This window comes from Lissotriton vulgaris, chromosome 3_1, assembly GCF_964263255.1.
Source record: "Lissotriton vulgaris chromosome 3_1, aLisVul1.2, whole genome shotgun sequence".
NCBI lineage: Eukaryota > Metazoa > Chordata > Amphibia > Caudata > Salamandridae > Lissotriton > Lissotriton vulgaris.
The window spans coordinates 1,853,953,922-1,853,973,788 of record NC_141689.1 but is presented as its reverse complement, the minus strand read 5'-3'; positions in this window follow the sequence as shown (position 1 = coordinate 1,853,973,788).

Here is a 19,867-nt window from a genome sequence, read left to right as displayed (position 1 = left end):
TGTGAGGGTGGTGATTGATTTTTTTATTGGCAAATAATGGTGGCGGTGAGTTTGTATGATAGTAAATGTGTGGGTGGATGTTGGAGGTTGGAGGAATGTAGATAGCATGGTATTGGTGCATGTTGGACTTGGCCCTCTCTGCAGGGTCACCCCCAAACATTTTACATTCAGCCCTCCTATTTTTTGCTGAATTGTTTTAGTTGGCACTAGGACTGTGTGCGCTTTGCTACTGCTAATCAGTGCTAATGGGCTTGTGCTCTGTCTTTGACATGGTAAAATTGGATTAGCCTAATTGGTATCTTTAATTTACCTATACATCCCTAGTAAAGTGGTATACCATATACCCAGGGCCTGAAAATTAAATGCTTTTAGTTGGCCGGGAGCACTAATTTGACACCCACGTAAATGAGCCCTTAAAACATGTCCCGCATCTGCCATTGCAGCCTGAATACAGTTTTAAACTGACAATTTGCATTTAGCAATATAGCCCCCTTGTCAAGCCTCATACCCTCCTTCATGACATATACGACACCCCTAATGTAGTCCCAAAGTAGCCCATAGGGCAAGGTGCATTACAGTTAAAAGGTTGGGCTTGTATTTTTGAGTTTTACATGTCCTGGTTATGATTAACTCCTAAATTTGTTTTCACTACCGTGAGGCCTACCTCTCCAATAGGATAACATTTGGTTGTCCTATTGCACTTAATAATTACTATTGTTTGGTTGGGAGCAGGTGAGGATATCATGTTTGGTGAGAAACTGTCATTTAAAATAACTCTTAAAGTCGGATTTTTAGTAACAATTTTGAAAATGTCACTGATAGAAAGTTGGCATTTTCCTGCCCTATTTGGTGCCTGCGGCCTGGTCCTAGATCATATTAATGGGTGTAGTTGGCAGTTTGTTGATTCCTCCCAGACATCCACACAATAAAAGGATTAAGTGTGCCTGGATGGACCATCACTGGCAGGATGGGGCGGAGCTGGGCCCAGCCCCACTTGGAAATCAATAGGCTGGGCCCTGCCATCACACAAAGGACTTGTCACTCTTTTATTGTTCAAGTATCCAGCCTGGAGTCAGGGCAGTGGAGGCATAAAAATTAAGTCACTTCAAAGGAAATTCTCTAGAAACTTCAGGTATAAAAATAGGACCTTGAGACTCACTCTTTAGTACATATCTGTATCTCTGGATGACTCAGAAGATGGTGTGCTGTGCTGCTTTTCTGAAGAAGAACTGCCACTCTGCGGTGCTTGCTTGCTGCCCTTCTGTCTGAGAGAGAAGAACTGGACCTGCATCTTGAACCCAGGACCCCCAGAGTGGCTCCAAGAAATAGTTGTCTGACCTCCTGTTCAGAGCCTCAGGGAAAGAACAGGCTCTAACAAACCTGACCCCAGCACCTGGACTCTGCAAGCTGTGAGTCCTGTCCTTTCACTTGGTGCCACCACAGTCCTGGACCTTTGGAAGCGGTTCTGAAGGTGATCTGCTAGCCCATCTGTGGTTACAGTAGAACCGATTCAGTGCAACGCATTACAAGGCTCTATATAGAAACCACTGTGCGGTTCATCCCTGATGCAGAACTTTGTAAGGCAGCCTGCAGCCCATCAGAGCTGCTGCTGCCCAACACATTTCTGAGCAGGACATAGCATCACCACTCAGCTCCTCTGAACTGCTGCTGCTCGACACGTCTCCACGCATGGACCTTGCATCACTACCTCAGCTCCTGAGAATACCACTGCATGATGCATCTCCAAGTATGGACCTTGCAGAGCCACTGCAGCTCATTCAGAACCACTGCTTTGTGACACATCTCCACGAAAGGACATTGCATCACCTCTGCTGCGTGATGCATCTTTAACGTGGAGCATCACATCGCTCAGCAACCAGGATTTATGACCTTTTGTTCAGTGGGCCTAACTTGGTCCCCGTAACTGGCCCGCGCTTCATTGCGGTCAGCATGAACTTGTGACTTTGTCCCATTTTAGTGCGATGAGATAACCACAGTTGACACTTTGTGCTTTTTGGTGCTATTTTTACTCAAATCTTTACAACTGCATATCTCCAGTTCTATTGATTGGATTTCTGTTGTTTTGCTCTTAAATTATTCGTTAAATTGTACTTTAAATTTCTAAACTGATGTGGATTTTTCTTGTGTGGTGTTTCACCTTATTACTGTCTGAAGTGCTGCATCAATACCTTACATATTGCCTTTAAGTTAAGCTTGATTGCTCCGTTCCAAGCCACTAGAGGGCTGAACATAGGTGAATTTAGGGTTTGCTTGTGACCTCTCCCTGCCAAGGATTGGGGTTGCTGCTTGAGTAGGGTTTCACTCCCCTCAGCCAGTAACTCAATTTCTTACATTGAAAAATTGTAGCTGTGTTTTGATATGTTGATGACTGTGTCATCACGATATTACTTAACTAATGTAACTAACAGAAATGAGATTTATGTGCGAACATTATTCATTATGTTGGTAAGTGCATAAAAGGATGCATAATTGCCGGTCTAAGTTCTTGTAGTGACTGTGAAGACTATTGTTAAAAGGTGGTTGTGTGGGTGTGTGGTGGTTATTGTGTTCAACTCAAAATGGGGGGACACTGTTCCATAGGTGGGGGTGCCAGGAGTCACCCACTCAACCCAATGAAAAAAGAGAAAAAGAAAGAAAAGACAAGAGGTAGTCCTAGGTCTAGCACCCACTGGTCCAAGGCAAGAACAAGTCTTGTCTCTTGTTGCCCTCACACAGCCCAAAGGATGTCATGCTTCATCATCGGGCTTTTGCTCCCCTCGGCCCAGCGCTGCAATGCCCTACGGGTCCCCCAAAGAGTCAATTTAGCAGAGATATTTTTTTGAGAACTGCTGTCAGATGGGTGCAGGTGTGTGGGGTGAGTCCTATGAGGAGGGTGAGAGAGTGTGTGTAAGTTAAAACTGGCGAAAGGTTACCAAAAGGTAATATTTATTGTGGCGGTATCCTTGTCGGAATAAAAAAACAAGAAGGTGGTATGGTACTCCAGTAGGCGTAATGTGCCCAGGTAACTAAAAGGTCGACATGTTTCGCACCTGATTGGTCACAAAGATCCGTGGCACTTCATCAGGACCAAAAAACTAGTTGTGTTGTGAAAGTGCTAGTGAGTAAAAGGAATAAAATGACCCTCTGTGAGGTCAGGGCAGGCCACAACCGTGTACCCTAATGTTAGGCTACAACCAAATAGTTAAACCGCTTGTGATGTGACCTAATGTCAAATGGAGAATTGCTTCATGGGCTAGGGGCATAGGTAGCCTGCATCTCTATGGGGGTTTGGCTAGAGAGCTGGCTCTCAGCACCTACCCGTCCATACGCCTGCCCAGTTATTATGTTGTCCGATTAAGGTGGATGTGCTGGTGCAATATGATTGTTAGGAACATGTACTACAGTGGGTTGTTCGTTATATAACCTTTTATGTGGCGGATAATTGACAAAGTGCGGGAGTCTGCGCTTTTTTTTTGTGTGGCCAGATCGGTAGATCCCACCGAACATTTTATAAAATGCTATTTTTGGCCAGTGGGACCCCCCACCTGAAGAGGACTAGGGAGTCAAAAATTTTCTACCCTGCCCCCTTTTTTCTTTTTTAATTTTTTTATGGGATTCGGTTCAATTAAGTCCCAAGATGGCTGCCACCACTTCCTGTTGCCAGCCAATTTAATTTCAATAGAGTCTCAGTAGGCTGTTGGGCTTCCAGATATTTTTTTTCTGAAACGTAAATAACTCTGAAACTATTTAAGGAATTTACACCAATTTACAAAAACCACACTTTCTGGACCAACATCTAGCTTTCTGCCACATTTTGTGTAATTCCGTTCAGCGGTACGGGCTGAAGTTGTGTTCGAAAAATAAAAAATCTCCATAGACATAACCTTGAAAAACGTGTTTTTGGAAACCCCTTTTTTCTTGGCCCCCACTTGAAGGAACACCCCAAGACTTTCAGCACAGCAGCTGAACTACAAAGAGGATTTTTTGGGGGAAAAGTTCATGAAGATTTGTCCAGTGGCGCTAAAATTATTAGCAAAACATAAAATGCGTATCCTATGAAAACTTTGGTCCAAACTGTAACTACCTACTGGAGACTTTTTATTGTGGTTCTGGCCTTTTTTGACATAAATAACACCATATTGGTGTAACGTAAAAACTCTTATGTGACACATGTGGTTAATAGAAATAGAAAACAGCTATCAACATGGCTGACCTTTGCTCAAAATAAGTTGTAAATATACGGGCCTTATTTATGGAGGCCATGTGCCACTTTTATGCCACCCATGCGCCACATTTTGTGACGCACCAGCGGCGTAAAAAATGTGCCTTGTTGCACCATATTTACAAAGTGACGCTTCTAGGTAGATGCATCACTTTGTAAACCCCTGCGCCACATTATACCTGTCCCAGATATAATGTATGCAGGGGGGCGTTTCGGGGCAAGAAAGGGTAATAGAAGTGACGTATTGAAATATATAATGTTTCACTGCGCCACTTCTAGGACGCAAATGCGTCAATATCTTATGCCTGCCTGATGGCAGGCATAAGACTGATGCCGGCTCTTGCACATGGGGGTTGCCCCATGTGAAAAGACACATTGCTGGAGGTGTGTCACTTTTGTGACACACTCCAGCAATGCGTCACTTTTGTGCCATACAGATACGTTAGAAATACTGACGTATGTGTAGCTCCTTGTGTCATGATGCGTCATATTATAAATATGACACATCAATCATGTCACAAGGAGGGTGCACTGAGAAGTGACGCATCACAGCTTTCACGCAGCGATGCGTCACTTCTCATAAATGAGGCCCACAGTGTCTGTATGCTATCACTAATGCTATCACAACAACCAATGCACTATGCAGGTGCAATTGGTCCAGTAACCTGCTTTTTGATATTTCTAAAAAAGTAGGACCTTCAGGTAAATACCTGCGACCAGTGTTGGATCTTTTCACCTAGATGCGCAATAACTAGGCAAATGCTCATACACAAAGTTGGAATATTAAACATGGTGAATTCTCTATAATAACAACCCCATGCAGACACTCTCCCTCAAAAGGGTACATAATAATTGAAACAGCATGTTTCACATGGCGTTTTAGTCTGCAATTTCCTACAACGGCTTCAAGCATGAAAAAAACATGGAGCTGCCAAGAATCCCAGAGCTAGTCACTAATTAATATGTATATATGATACCTACTGGTGGTCGCCAGAAGTTTACATAGACAAGCATTTTCTGTTTTTGATAATAACTATGGTGTCTTTTTATGAATCTTCATGATATTTTCAATTTCAAGTCAATTCAACAAACTTTATTCTGCATTTAAATAACACCATAAAAGTACAATTTTTAAAATATTCCGACATTTCATCAAACAAACAAAAGTAAAAAGATATGCACAAGTCAGTAACACACTAAATCCATCGGTTCGAACTAGCAGAAGGAAGATAGAAGACAGGTTTGTTGTCCTTTCAGTACAATAACAATCATCATCAAATTTTCTCTATTGTTAAAAGTTTTGTGTCCCCTGTTTCAGAATCCACCACTCTCCCATCCTCTGGGGAATGGTGTGAAGTTCTGTCTAACTTCTTTACAGACAAGATAGCCAAGATTCAGCAGGCCTTTACTTCCACATCATCGACTGGGAATCTAGGGTTTAACATCTCCTGTATGCCCGATTCCTCTGATACCCAACAGCTCACTAACTTTGAGTTGGAGACTGAGTGTGATGTTTTGCCTCTTCTCGAAAGCCTTAAATCAGGCTCTCCCGCCGATCCGTGTCCGGCTCGGGTTCTGTCAGAAGTGGCCAGCACTGTCTGTGGGGATGTTACCCAGATCGTAAACCTCTCTCTTTCCTCGGCAGTGGTCCCTGCTGAGTGGAAACAGGCTAAGCTTTTGCCGCTTCTGAAGAAACCAGGCCTTGATGCCTCGGTTCCCGGTAATTACCGGCCTATATCTCTTCTCCCTGCCTTAACCAAAATCTGTGAGAAAATAGTCTTTCGACAACTAGAAAACTTTGTAGAGTGATCCAATGCCCTGCACCCAGCCCAATCGGGATTCAGGGCTGCTTACAGCACTGAAACGGCCCTGGTAGAGATGACGGAGTCGATTCGGGAGTGTCTGGACGGGGGCGGCAGAGCAGTCCTGATCCTATTGGATCTCTCTGCCGCCTTTGATACAGTCCCCCATGCTCTCCTCACCGCCAGGTTATCGACCATCGGCATTGGCGGCAATGCCCTAGCCTGGGTGTCCTCATTTCTTTCGGGAAGGACTCAACAGGTTTGGATGCCACCTCATGCCTCGGAACCAAAACCACTCCTTACGGGGGTCCCACGGGGTTCCACTCTTAGCCCCCTACTGTTCAACATTTATATTACCCCCTTGGTATATCTTGCGGAACAGTACGGGGCTAAGATTATAGGATATGCGGATGATACGCAGCTTCTTTTCACCTGGCCTGACGATCATCTGGACACAGCAAAGGTCCATCTCTGCCTATCCTCAGTTTTCCGCTGGTTAACGCTGGCCCAATTAAAATGTAATGAGGACAAATTAGAGGTCCTCTTTTATGGATCTTTCCCCCCCAGCTTCAAAAATTCGCTGTGGCCCCCGAATATCCCATGTCCTAAGGAAATGGGTGGCCCTGCGAAAAATCTTGGGATTTGGTTCGGAGAGGATCTAAAATTTGAGGACCATATAAAAAAACTGACCGGAACGTGTTTTGCCACCTTGAGAATGCTCAGGAAATTCTTTCCGCTACTCCCTAGAGAGGCGAGGGAGACGGTCGCCCGAGCACTCATTCTAGCAAGGCTGGACTACGCGAACTCCCTGTTCAGCGGCATTCCAGCTTATCTGACCAAACGTCTGCTGGTCATTCAGAATGCCGCTGTTCTTCTTCTTTGCAACGTTCCCAGATGGAAGAGTGTCCGGTCCCATATGTCCGGACTCCACTGGCTCCCAGTTCCTCAACGTATCCTCTTTAAAACCTTGGTACTTGCGTTCAGAGCGACTCATGACCAAGGACCAGTCTATCTAAAAAAATAGATTCACACTGTACGCCCCTACAAGAGTTCTTCGATCAACTTCTCTATTTAAAATGACCCTTCCCCGATTCAAGCGAACCAGACTAGGGGGACAGTCCATTGTTGTGGTTGCTGCCCGCGCCTGGAATGCTCTCCCCTTTCATCTGCGCTCCAGTTGATCTGTAGCCCAATTTAAAAAGAATTTAAAAACCTACCTATTCAGTAGCAGTTCCTAAGTTGATCCCTGCTTGTCCTTCTTTGCTTTTCCCACCGTGCCAGGATACTCCCCAGTAACAGTGCGCGTTACAAAATCATTTATACATATACATACATCATATGATATTTTCAAAACTAGTGTGTTGGTCACTTCAGCTACTGTTTTAAAAGTTACGGGTTGATCCATCAAGCAGAGGCTAAGAACAATGAAGGTCCCAAAATGCTTTTTCCCCATGCTATTTCCCATAGGGATTTTAGACCTGACTACAACTCAGCTGCTTGACGGAATTACACCAAATTCGACAGAAAGCTAGCTCTTGGTCCAGAAAGAGCCCTTTTGTGATTTGGTGTAAATCTGTGCAATAGGTTTGAAGTTATTACAGACACAATCAATAGAGACATTTAGGGACGCAAATGCTCGGCGGATCCGACAGATCTCATGCTGAGATCAGCTTGATCACCAGCACTTCAACCAGGAAGTGTTGGAAGCCATCATCGGACTCAGACTCAGCTGACCCAGGAGAACATGGTTAACAAAAAAAAGGAAGGAATACCCTGACCCCCAAGGCCTGGTAGTAGGACCTCACAGGAACAAGCCGGGGCCAAAAGTTTTCTTTGTAAAATCTTTGCTGAGATTTTGCAGAGGATCTGCAAATTTGCAGTAAGAATTGTTTTAAAAACAATTCTGCGCTTGTTCCTAATTTGCCCCCCGGTGGGCCAGGTCCCGGGGGATGGGGGAGGGGGTGGATTTTATGTTATAATGGGTGGCAGGGGTGCATTGCCCCCCTGCCCAGGCTGAACTCTTCCTCTGGGACCGCCACCCCCAGGGCCTGGCTGAATCATTAAATGGGAGAGTACCCCCTCACAAGCCTGTTTCGGCCCGTTGACCAATGCCTCCCTGGGACCAGGCCGATTTTTCCAAGCAGCCATTATTGGCCCAGGAGACCGCCACCCTCCCTGGGCCGGTGTCTGCTATGTCCCGAGGTGCCCATCCTTGGGACATAGTGGTTTCCCTGCCTGCATTAGTGTAGGAAGAGAAACCTCTGTTTGCTCACGCTTGGCGGGAACTATTTGAAAGCTCCCGCCAAGTGAGGAGTAAACAGTATGTCCACTCCTAGCAGGCGGGAGCAAGAAAAATGCTTTCACCCACTGGGAGTGGACTTTTTATCTATTTTCCTGCCTGCTGCATTTTCTGCTGCTTCCTGCTTGTGGGAGCAATGCCCGCTCCCGCTATATGCGGGTAGCCAGCTGGGGCCGTGGGGCAATTGGGGCTCCCCCGCACCTCCAACAAAGAAGCAGCGGGCCCAGGTCACCCACCATTGACTGACACCAGTGACTGACAACTATAACTCAAGTCTTTGCCATGCACTGCTAATTACCCCACCTATTATATTGCTCATGATCTCTTCTGTGACATTATTAATAATATCAACGCAACATTTGCTGTAAAATTATTGATGAGAAAACTGTGCATGGCAAGGGTATGAGTTATATTTACCTTAGGGCACGAATTATAGGTACTTTAGATAACTCTAACTGTAAATGCTGATTTTCTATGGTTTTGTGCATGTAAAATGTGAGCCTAACTAAAACGTCCCTTTAACCTTTGTTTTTTGTGTGTGAATATATTTATATATATATATATATGTATATATATATATTCACTGAAAAAAACATGGGTTATAGACCATATATAGTTAGGAATTAGCATTTACAAAACCTTATTTTACTCACACAAAACCATTGAAATTTCATATAGAGTTAGTTGCACTAACTATATATCGCGCACCCGCAATCCACTGCTGATCATGTCACATATTACATCATTCATGACATGATCAGTGACATCACTGATGACATCACTGATGACATCTCAAATGACATCACTGATGACATCACTGATGACAACATCCAGTGACTGTATGTTTCTGAAAAGTCAAAATATGTCTTACATATTGAAGAATGAGTGGATGTATAAGTGTCTGGATGAAGGATTTAGTAGTTGCATGACTGACTGTATGAGAGAGTGATTAAATGTGTCTCACTGAGTGCATGGGTTAGTGACTAAACTGTCTTAATTTGTGCATCATTATATCTGTTGTTCTGTAAACTGCTGCATGTGTTGATCAGTAGCTTTATGATTAAGTATATGGGTTATTGATTGGTTGCCCAAGTATTTGTATGGGAGACTGAGTGTGTGTGTGGGTGGCTGGAAGGTGTATGACTCTGTGCATAGATGTGTGAGCAGTTGATTCACTAGATGTATGGGTTCAAAAGTGCATGTGGAAACAGCTGTATGGGCGGTTGACTGTGTGCATGAGTGTATTGGTGAGTGAATGGATATCTCAGTGCTACATGTCAAAGTAAGTACATATGTAAAACAGAGTACATGTGAGAGTTGACATATATAAATAACTGTGCATAAGAGCCAGTGAATTTGTGAGTGGCTGTATGGATCATTGTGAACTTGTATCAGGGATTGTATAAGAGAGTAAATATGTGTTAGTATATGTTTGAATAAGTAAGGTGTGTATAACTGTTTGGTTGAGGAAATGGAAGTGTGATTGATTCTTTGCACGACTGACTAGGTGTGTGAATAACTCCATGGATGAGTGACAGTCTGTGAGTGTCTATTTACTCTGAGTGTATGTAAGATTATATTAGAGTCTGAAGAGGTTCACCGTATTATCACATGAATGATGTCATCAGTGATGTGATCAGTAATGTCAAATGAGATGTCATCAGTGATGTCATCAGTGATGTCATTTGAGATGTCATCAGTGATGTCATCAGTGATGTCATCAGTGATGTCACTGATCATGTCATGAATGATGTAATATGTGACATGATCAGCAGTGGATTGCGGGTGCACGATATATAGTTAGTGCAACTAACTATATATGAAATTTCAATGGTTTTGTGTGAGTAAAATAAGGTTTTGTAAATGCTAATTCCTAACTATATATGGTCTATAACCCATGGTTTTTTCAGTGAATTTTCAAGGTTTTGTAAATGCTAATTCCTAACTATATATGGTCTATAACCTATGGTTTTTTCAGTGAATTTCAATGGTTTTTTAATAGCAAATATTAAAAGCTTTAAAATGTCAAGTACGTGGTAGGTAAAAACATTTTCGTGTTTTAAAGATGGCTCTGGGCAACCGTGGAACTCGGACGCTTAACTGCTAGGGCATGGGCCCCATTTCCAAAAGAGTCCCCTCAGCCTTGAAGATTCTACAACAGTCACCGGGACCCCCAACTCCCGTAGACTTCAGGTGGGGAGCGACTGCCATGATTGCTCGCGGAATGGCCACGACGTAGCCACAAGATGGTGGTGCTCTCATACTGACGCCAGCTTCAGTCTGAAACATCCAGAAACACTGTAGACTACCAATTCGATCAGTTCCGGTGGAGCCCCAACGTGACCCGGTAGAGAAGAACTTGCCCTCCCCTCTTTGACTGATGGTTCTTGTTGCCTGTCCCTTCTGTTGTCATTTAACAGAACTTTTTGGACTGCTGAAAGGGGTTGTGTTCCGACCGCTGGTTGGTGGAGACATTTTGACTATATTCTGGACCTGCGTTGTCGCGTAATGCGTCATATGACGCGCCGCGCTAGCGCACCCGGAAGTGCTCTGGTGCGCGAGGTGCAGTTTCCCGGAAGCGATCCAGGGCTTTACCAATCTAGGTACCACTACCATTTTTTTTTTTGAAAACCTTTATTGTGAAAATGTCAGTATACAAATACGGGCCTATAACCACGTGGGCCGGCCACGGAGCAAACTGGAATCGTATATGATGAGGGGACATTTACACTGTAGAAGAACGTAACGGGCGGGCCATTAGGTTGCAAGAACTAAGGTGTCTAACAGTTGCGGAATCGGTGGACGTACATTTTATAATTAAAGTACGACAGAGCCAGTTACAATAAAATTATCTAGATATACATTTGCGGGCAAGTACCATGGGTGACGTTAATTCGAACTTTCAATAGTACAGTAATCAATACCACATCAGAACTTAATATCAATAGGGATGTCCAAATGTTCAATCAGTACTCGTCCCCGCCCGCCATGTGCTTCAAAACTGCATACGTATCTCGTAATATCAAGGTTGGGCAACCAGTACACAACAAGGAGTTATGAGTCCCATTTATACCAGCGACATTTTGGGCGAGGCCGGGCAGGTCCAGGATATAGTCAAAATGTCTCCACCAACCAGTGGTCGGACCAGAACCCCTTTCGGCAGTCCAAAAAGGTTCCGTTAAATGACAACAGAAGAGATAGGCAACAAGAACAATCAGTCAAAAGAGGGGACGCTTTCGGGAATGGGGCCCATGCCCTAGCAGGCAAGCGTCCGAGTGCCAAGGTGTCCCAGGGCCATTTTAGTGGACCAGGCCCAAATCCAAAGAGCCGGCCGCCATTTTGAGAGTCCTGTTGCAGCCGTCTATCGCTGCACCGCAAGAGTGGGCGCAATTCAGCTGGATGAAGGGCGAGACGCTGTAGCCGCAAGAGCGGGCGCAACTCAGCTGGATGGCGGGTGAGGCACTGTGCCGCAAGAGCGGGCAGAACTCAGCTGGACGGTGAGTGAAACGCTAAGAGGCGCCCCACTGCAGATGAGGTGCCTCCACCTGGGGAGGCGGGAGAGGCCCGTTTGCGCCACCTCCCCCCCACTGCCCCCGGGCACCCCACGCCGTCTTTCGGAGCAGCAATGTAGGATGGCCACACCAGTGCAACTTGCTGGACACCACCTCGGTGCCATCCGGATCTCGGCGCGTTGTGCTGCCTTCGGCCTACTGTAGCAGCAAGTGCGGGCGCAACTCAACTGGACGGCGAGTGAAATGGTAAGGGGCGCCGCACTGCAGATGAGGTGCCTCCACCTGGGGAGGCGGGAGAGGCCCGTTCGCGCCGCCTCCCCCCCCCCCCCGGGCAACCCACGCCGTCTTTCGGCGCAGCATTGTAGGATGGCCACACCAGTGCAACTTGCTGGACACCACCTCAGTGCCATCCGGATCTCGGCGCGTTGTGCTGCCTTCGGCCTATTCGCACATCGGTCTGCTACTGACGTCGCCTCACAGGCCAACGGATTTTGTAGGCTTTTTAAAGCCCAAAGCCGCATAACAGGTCATGTGACTTGTTTATAAAACTTTTCATTAGTTCATTTTACTTTTGGTTTCCTAATGATGGAAGGCTTGATCATATGACCAAAAAATAACACTTTTCATTGGATTGAAACATTTTTTTTTCCCAAATGATGAAAGCCCCACCTTTTTTTTTCTCACTCGGCAGTCCAAAAAGGTTCCGTTAGATGACAACAGAGGGGACAGGCAACAAGAACCATCAGTCAAAAGAGGGGAGGGCAAGTTCTTCCCTACCGGGTCACGTTGGGGCTCCACCGGAAGTCATCAAATTGGTAGTCTACAGTGTTTCTGGATGTTTCAGACTGAAGCTGGCGTCAGCATGAGAGCACCACCATCTCGTAGCTCCGTCGTGGCCATTCTGCAAGCAATCATGGCAGCCGCTCCCCACCGGAAGCCTGCGAGAGTCGGAGACCCCGATGACTTTTGTAGAATCTTCAAGGCTGAGGGGACGCTTTCGAGAATGGGGCCCAAGCCCTAGCAGGCAAATGTCCGAGTTCAAATGCGTCCCAGGGCCATTTTAGTGGACCAGGCCCAAATCCGAAGAGCCGACCGCCATTTTGAGAGTCCTGTGGCAGCCGCCTATCGCTGCACCGCAAGAGTGGGCGCAACTCAGCTGAATGGCGGATGAGGCACAGTGCCGCAAAAGCGGGCGCTAAACAGCTGAATGGCGACTGAAACGCTAAAGGGCGCCCCACTGCAGCAGAGGAGCCTCCACCTGGGGAGGCGGGGGAGGCCCGTTCGCGCCGCCTCCCCCCTCCGGGGCGCCCCACGCCGGTTTTCGGCGCAGCATTGTAGGATGGCCAGACCAGTGCGGCAACTTACTGGACACCACCTGGGTGCCGTCCGGATCTCGGCGCGTTGTGCTGCCTTCGGCCTATTCGCACAACGGACCGCTACTGATGCCACCTCACAGGCCGACGGAGTTTGCCGACTAAAAGACAGACCAAAGCAGCCCATTGTTGCTTTGAGATGGATGTTGCAGCAGGCTGCCATGTAAATAGTTGTTTAAATTTTTTTTTTTTAACGTGTTTACTTTGTTGGAGCGTTGTATATATTTATAAGTTATTAAAGTGTTATAATCCTACTACTTTGTTGGAGTGCTATATATTTTTAATGTGACACATAATTGTGAAGACTTTGATGTACAAAAAGGCATCCCTGGAATCTTCCACTTCAGGCTCGGTCACACACACCCTTACAGTGAGAATTCCCTCCCCAATCACAATACAGGATCGTTATCAGATAGTAGGAAAGCATGTGGTATGACGGATCTCATGGGGTGGGGGCCTTGATCTACTGTAACTCCTTTGAAGAGAGGTGATTCTTTACAGTTGTGGCCATAAACTACATCCGCAGGGCTAGGTGATAGCCTGGGACCAGCCTGGACAATCAGACACAGAGGAAGAGGAGTGTCAGAGGGTGCGGTAGTGAATAGGGTGAAAGGGAGGTGTCGGGCGGGCACAGGGTGTGATTCTCAGGGAAGAGCAGCGCAGATGGGGGGTGGTTTATGGCCCATGCATGAGAGAGAGAGCGGGGGTGACCAGTGCGTGGGGGAGATGCTTGCGAGGGTGGGGAGCCATGCTGAGGATCGGCGGTGTGCAGAGAGTGGGTCTGGTCAAGGCATCTAAAATGGCTGCCGTGCACGACAAAAGTGGCATTGGAAAAAAGGCAAGAAGGCGCAGACAATGTTTATCAATATGGATTAATTTATAACAATTATTTTTAACAATATATTTACTCGCAGTGACAAAATGGCGGTCAACACTTTCTGATTTCCTTCGAATCGAACGTTAACAGACGGTACGCAGCAAAAAAACAAAAAAAACGCTCACGCGCAGCCGCTGGAAGACATGTATCAACATATATGAGCATCCTCAGCCACCCTCAGAAAACATAGGGGGTCAGGATAGGTCTCCCGTACCCCCTTATACCCATTTCTCACATTGTTTTTCCTCCATCTTGTAATTTAATTAAAACGAAACACAAAATGGCGAATTCCCGGTTCGCAAACCGGGAAGCGCTTCTACCGCGAAAAATCAAATTTGTTTTATTTGCCCCACGGGACCCTTTAATAACCCCAACATCATTCCCAGGGGGTCAAGAGGGGTCTACCTTGCCCCCTTTCATTAAATTCCCCCTTCGTTTTTCTCCTCCTCTTGTCTCTCGATCCTACCGAGAGACAAGATGGCGGCCGTTCCAGACTGTTTAGAATGTTGACAGACACCGGAGAGCCAATCAGCTTCGCTTCACAAAGTTCCGTAACGCGAAAAGTACGCGAACCGGAGCGCTACCCGGGACGCTGTCACAGATATATCTGTTTTTTAAAACGTTATTTTCTCAAAATCCACTGGAGCACATATATTGAGACCCAGCAAAGGCACATCGGGCTAACAGTCCCTACAATTTTGCCAAGTTTCGTGCAAATCCATTCAGCCGTTCGAGCTAAAAGTGAGGCCAAACGCCCTATGGAAAAATGAATGGGAAAAAACGCGTTTTGGGACCCCCCTTTTTTCTTGGCCCCCTTGACGAAACCCCCCCAAATTTATAGGGGCTACTCAGAAACAAAATGTGCCATTTTCCTGAAAATTTCAGCCGATTCCGTCCACAAACGCCAAAGTTATTAGACATAGAATTTTCAAAAGTCCCAAACGCGTCATGGAGGGCACTTGCTCTGCACTTTCCACTGCTAATTAAAAATGCACTGCAACAACTAACAACGTTGGTGTCTGGCTCATCTATTACCTGATTGCAGATTAAGGAGTTGTTTGAGGTCTGCGCTCGCCAAGTACTGCGACCATAGCAGTTGGGAGTCTGCTTTCTTCATATATATATATATACATATCCGAAAGGCTGCTTACACAGGTTGGGTGCAACGACGAAGTCCCAGTCAGCACCAAAGAAGCAGACACGAGCCCAGAGTGAGTGCAAAAAGCAAGTAGCGTTTATTCCTTCATGAGTCCGCCATAACGCGTTTCACCACCGGAGTGTCTTGATCACATGACAGCGTTAACAGTTCTTACTGGACCTTTTAAACAGCTAGCACTTTAGACACGTGATGCAAGTGTAAGTGACATAGAAGAAAGTGTAAACAAGCAACATTTAAGCGCTATTTAAAAGATAGACTGCGCTTTGTAAAATACCACGAAAATTACAGGAAAAGTTGCTTTTACCAACTGATAGAAGGGCAAACAATTAATAGTGTACACAAATGTCAGTAGTGTCATAAACGAGATTTTGCATTGAGATAAAAAAGGGAGAGAAATTAATCTTATTCTCACAAAATATATCCGCATAAATGCATGACTGTCGGTGTAAATACCCATAGAAAAATATATAAATATATATATGTATATACATCTAAGGTAAAAAAAAATATATAATTTCATTAACACATATGTACAAAATTACATGATCATATATATACAAGCAATGTTAAAATTCATATATTTACACAATGCATATTAGACATTTACTAGACATTTGGATGAGTATCGGCTTAAATGCCGTTTGATCAAAAAGAGACCCTTCTGTTGAATTGCAAAGCAATCGATTGAAAAAAACACAGTTGGATGATATTACAAGAAGTGCATAAAGTGCTCTAAGTGCTCAAAATAACAGTGAGGATAATCCTGAAAATGAAAACAAAATGGTAAAAAATCCTAAATAAGTAGGATTGAGTGAGAGGCATAAGGCAGTTGCATTGGGCAGTTATGTAGGATCTATTTCTAGGTTAAAGCGAAATATAGACCTAGTTGTAGGGTGCAGACTGTTAACGAAATGCACCAGATGCAAATATAATACATCAGAAAATTGGAAAAGGATACAGGGGGCTGGTTAACAAAACGATTTGGGAACAACAGACAGAGAAATTTCATACAATATTTTGAAGGGGGTAATGAAATCAAAGATGTTAATTACAGACATGTGTGTAAATCTTCAGTATTGTTCAATCCTCCAGGGCTTTTGCTGTTGAAATTTAGAATGTATCTAGTTTCCAACATGCGCATCCTACGTTCTCTATCACCTCCCTGTTTAGTTTTCGGAATAGTGTCGATGACATAATAACAGAGGTCCTTCAGGTTGTTATTGTGGACCTCACGGAAATGTCTCGCCACTGGGTAGGTGGGGTCAGAATTATTGATCGCTCTAATATGCTGTAATACCCTGGCACTTGCTGGTAATTTAGTGCTCCCTACGTACCGCAAGGGACAGGTACACTCCAAGATGTAGATGGCGTACTCTATTTTGCAATGGAGGGATTTGGAGATCTTAATTTCTTTGTTACTGAAGGCTGTACAGTAGCTGGTTTTATTTATGCCATAAGTACAGGCTTTGCATGTGTGACATTTGGTAAACCCCCGTGAGCTTTTAAGCCAATCCTTAGATGGGATGACCTCTGGACAATTGGAAACTAGACTGTTGTGAAGTGAGGTGGCTCTTTTGTAGGTGATACTGGGTTTGGCTGGCATTTTATGGCCAATTATCGGATCAGAGCGTATTAGTGACCAGTTCTGGTTGATAATCTTGCTAATCGCACCCTTTTGGATACTATAAGGCACGATAAGCCTGGCACTATCTGGTTCGACTGGCTTAGTCAAAGAGGGGGAAGGGGGATTTCTGATGGCTTTAGGAACTAGAAGGAGAGTTCTGTCCAGTTCCCTTGTCTTGTCAATGGCAGTTTGAATAATGTGCAAGGGATAACCTCGTACGAGGAATCGCTCTTTGCATTCCTGTTGAGCCATTGTGAGATCTATGGGGTTGCTGCAAATTCTTTTTATTCTCAGCATTTCCCCGTAGGGAATGCTTCGAATAAGATGTTTGGGATGGAAGCTGGTATAATGAAGGATGGAATTGCCAGCCGTTTCTTTTCTATAAAGTTTGGTTTCTATGATGTTGTTGAAAATGTACAATTCTACGTCTAGGAAACAAATATAAGTTGGACTAACGGTACAGGTAAACTTTAGGTTGATGTTATTGATGTTTAACAAATCGACCCACTCGAGGGCTTCCTCCCTTGTACCCTCCCAGACAAATATAAGGTCATCAATATACCTATAGTACATTTTCACATGTTTGGCAAACCACTCACCAAGGGTCCCTTTTAGGACCAGCTCCTCCCACCAGCTCATGAAGATGCAGGCGTAGCTGGGGGAGAAGCTGGCCCCCATTGCTACCCCACGCACCTGTTGGTAGAATGTTTGATTGAAGGTGAAGAGGTTGTGGTGAAGACAAAAAGTCACCATATCCAACAACATGATGTTATGTTCTGGGCATGCAGGTCTGTTTTTGGCGAGGAAGAAATCCAATGCCCTTAAGCCATCCCTATGATCAATGCATGTGTATAGGGATGACACATCTAGAGTAAGCAGTAGAAACCCCGGATTCCAAGAGAAATCCCTGATTTTATCCAAAAAGTCACTTGTGTCTCTGAGGTAAGAGGCCAGCCCAGTTGCACAATCCTGTAAGAAGTAATCGATGTAGTTTGAAGTGTGTTCCAACAGGCTGTTTCGCCCGGAAATGATGGGCCTTCCGGGCGGATGTAAAGGGTCCTTGTGAACTTTGGGGATAAAGTAGATGTTGGGAATAGTTGGGTAATCGTTTTTCATGTACAGATATTCATCCTTGGTAATTAGGCCCGCACTTTTCCAGGCAAGTAATTTGAGGAAGAAAGAGTTAGATGTTTCTTTCACTGCTGCAGCGCTGCTTAATTTGTAGCAGCTACGGTCATTCAGCTGTGACATTGCCTCACTCATGTACTGATCTCTGTTCCAAAGCACCACGTTGCCTCCTTTATCAGAATTTCGGATGATTATCTGGTTGTTTCGTTGAAGTTTGGTTACCAGATTGTCGTATGTCCTGTTGCGCCTATATATTTTGTTTCTTGTTGCGCAAGTTTTAAAGTTCAATTTTTTCAGTTCGTTAACTATATGTTCGTTGTAGATATCGATACCATCACGTGGCATAATAGGATTGAACTTAGATCTGATTTTGAAGGGAGTGGTGGTGATGGGTCTGTTCATTGAGTTTGGGATTTGACTTGCAAGAGATGTTTGTGAAAAGTCTGTGCGGTTCTCTGCATGGAGGTCCGTGAGAACCGTTAACAAAGTGGAAGGTGGTTCTGTGCATGGCAAAGTTCCCATGATGCCTTGGCTATCCGTTTGGGATGCAGTTTCTGTTTCCATTGTTTTAGGAGGATTGAGAGTATGGAATTTGTTCAGTTTAAGTTTACGGATGAACTGGTAAATGTCCATACGAGTAGTGGCATAATCGAAGTTAGATTCTTTGCAGTGGGAAAGCCCTAAAGAAAGGATTTGAATTTCCGCTTTTGTGAGGACAGTCTCTGTCAAGTTGATGACTGTTTTTTCAACATGATTACTGGAATTTGTTGAATCTTTGTTCATGTTGTTTTTAATGGACGCAGGCAAATTGCAAGTTTCATTTTTGGTTGTCGTTAGTGCTTCCAGTGACCTCTCCCTTTGCCCCTCTGATTGAAGTTTGCTTGTGCGTTTCCTTGCTTTCCTCCTTTGGCTACGTTTGTGGTTTCTCCACTTGCGGCCTGAGTCTGCCGATTTCTTGGCCGCAACGTTGACAGGCGATCCATTGATAAAAAAATTATTTCATCGCCAGGAGTTGGAATCGCTTTGGGGTCTGATGGTACCATTCTGGATTGATTCCCTTCATTTTCGCTTTCAGCGGCAGAGCTGAAATCTGATTGCGTGGAATCGTTGGAGGCATTGGACGTGCTAGCCTGTGTTTTGTTTCGGTTTCTTCCAGGTTGTTTACCGCTTTTTAAGGAGTCGAACTTGCGGGCAAAAGTGAAAATGCGTCCGCATTCATAGTCCGCTAGGTCACGTTGGAACTTGTAAGCTTTGCGTGCTTTGATTTTTTCCTCCTCTTTTTTGAGGCGGGCGGTCATTTCTGCATTCAATTTGTTGATTTCTTCAGGTGTTCCCATTTGGGCTATTTCGTCCGTTAATGCCACCACTTTTTTCTGAAGTTCAATACGGTCAATTTCTGCATACTTGACGAGCAGAATTACTAACTCCCTTGAAGAGTCCAAGTTTTTTTGTGCCCATTCCTTCATTAGTTCTGGGTTTGGTTGCTCGTAACTCGGTGCCAGCAGAATTCTTAATCCCCTCGGTACTCTTCCCGCGTCCAGGTAGCTTTGTAGTGATCTGTGCTCCCACCATTTTGCCTGCTCTCCCCGCATCAACTTTTCCAAGGTTTTCATTTTGTTTTTGAGGGTTTCGTCAGTTTTTGTATTGCTTGGCCCTGCCGGTTCCGAACGTTCCCGAGCCTGGGCGATATTGATAAAAAGCCCTTGCGCTGCCGCCTCTCGGTCCTTTAACGTGTCGGCAGACATGTCTGCTTGCAGCAGGAAAGAAAAACGCCAATTTGACTTGAGGATGCAGCCCGGATTACGGAGTCGTTAATCACCCTCCGTTCCGCTAGCGTCCTTGCACACCAAGTAAAATTTTTAGGGGCTACT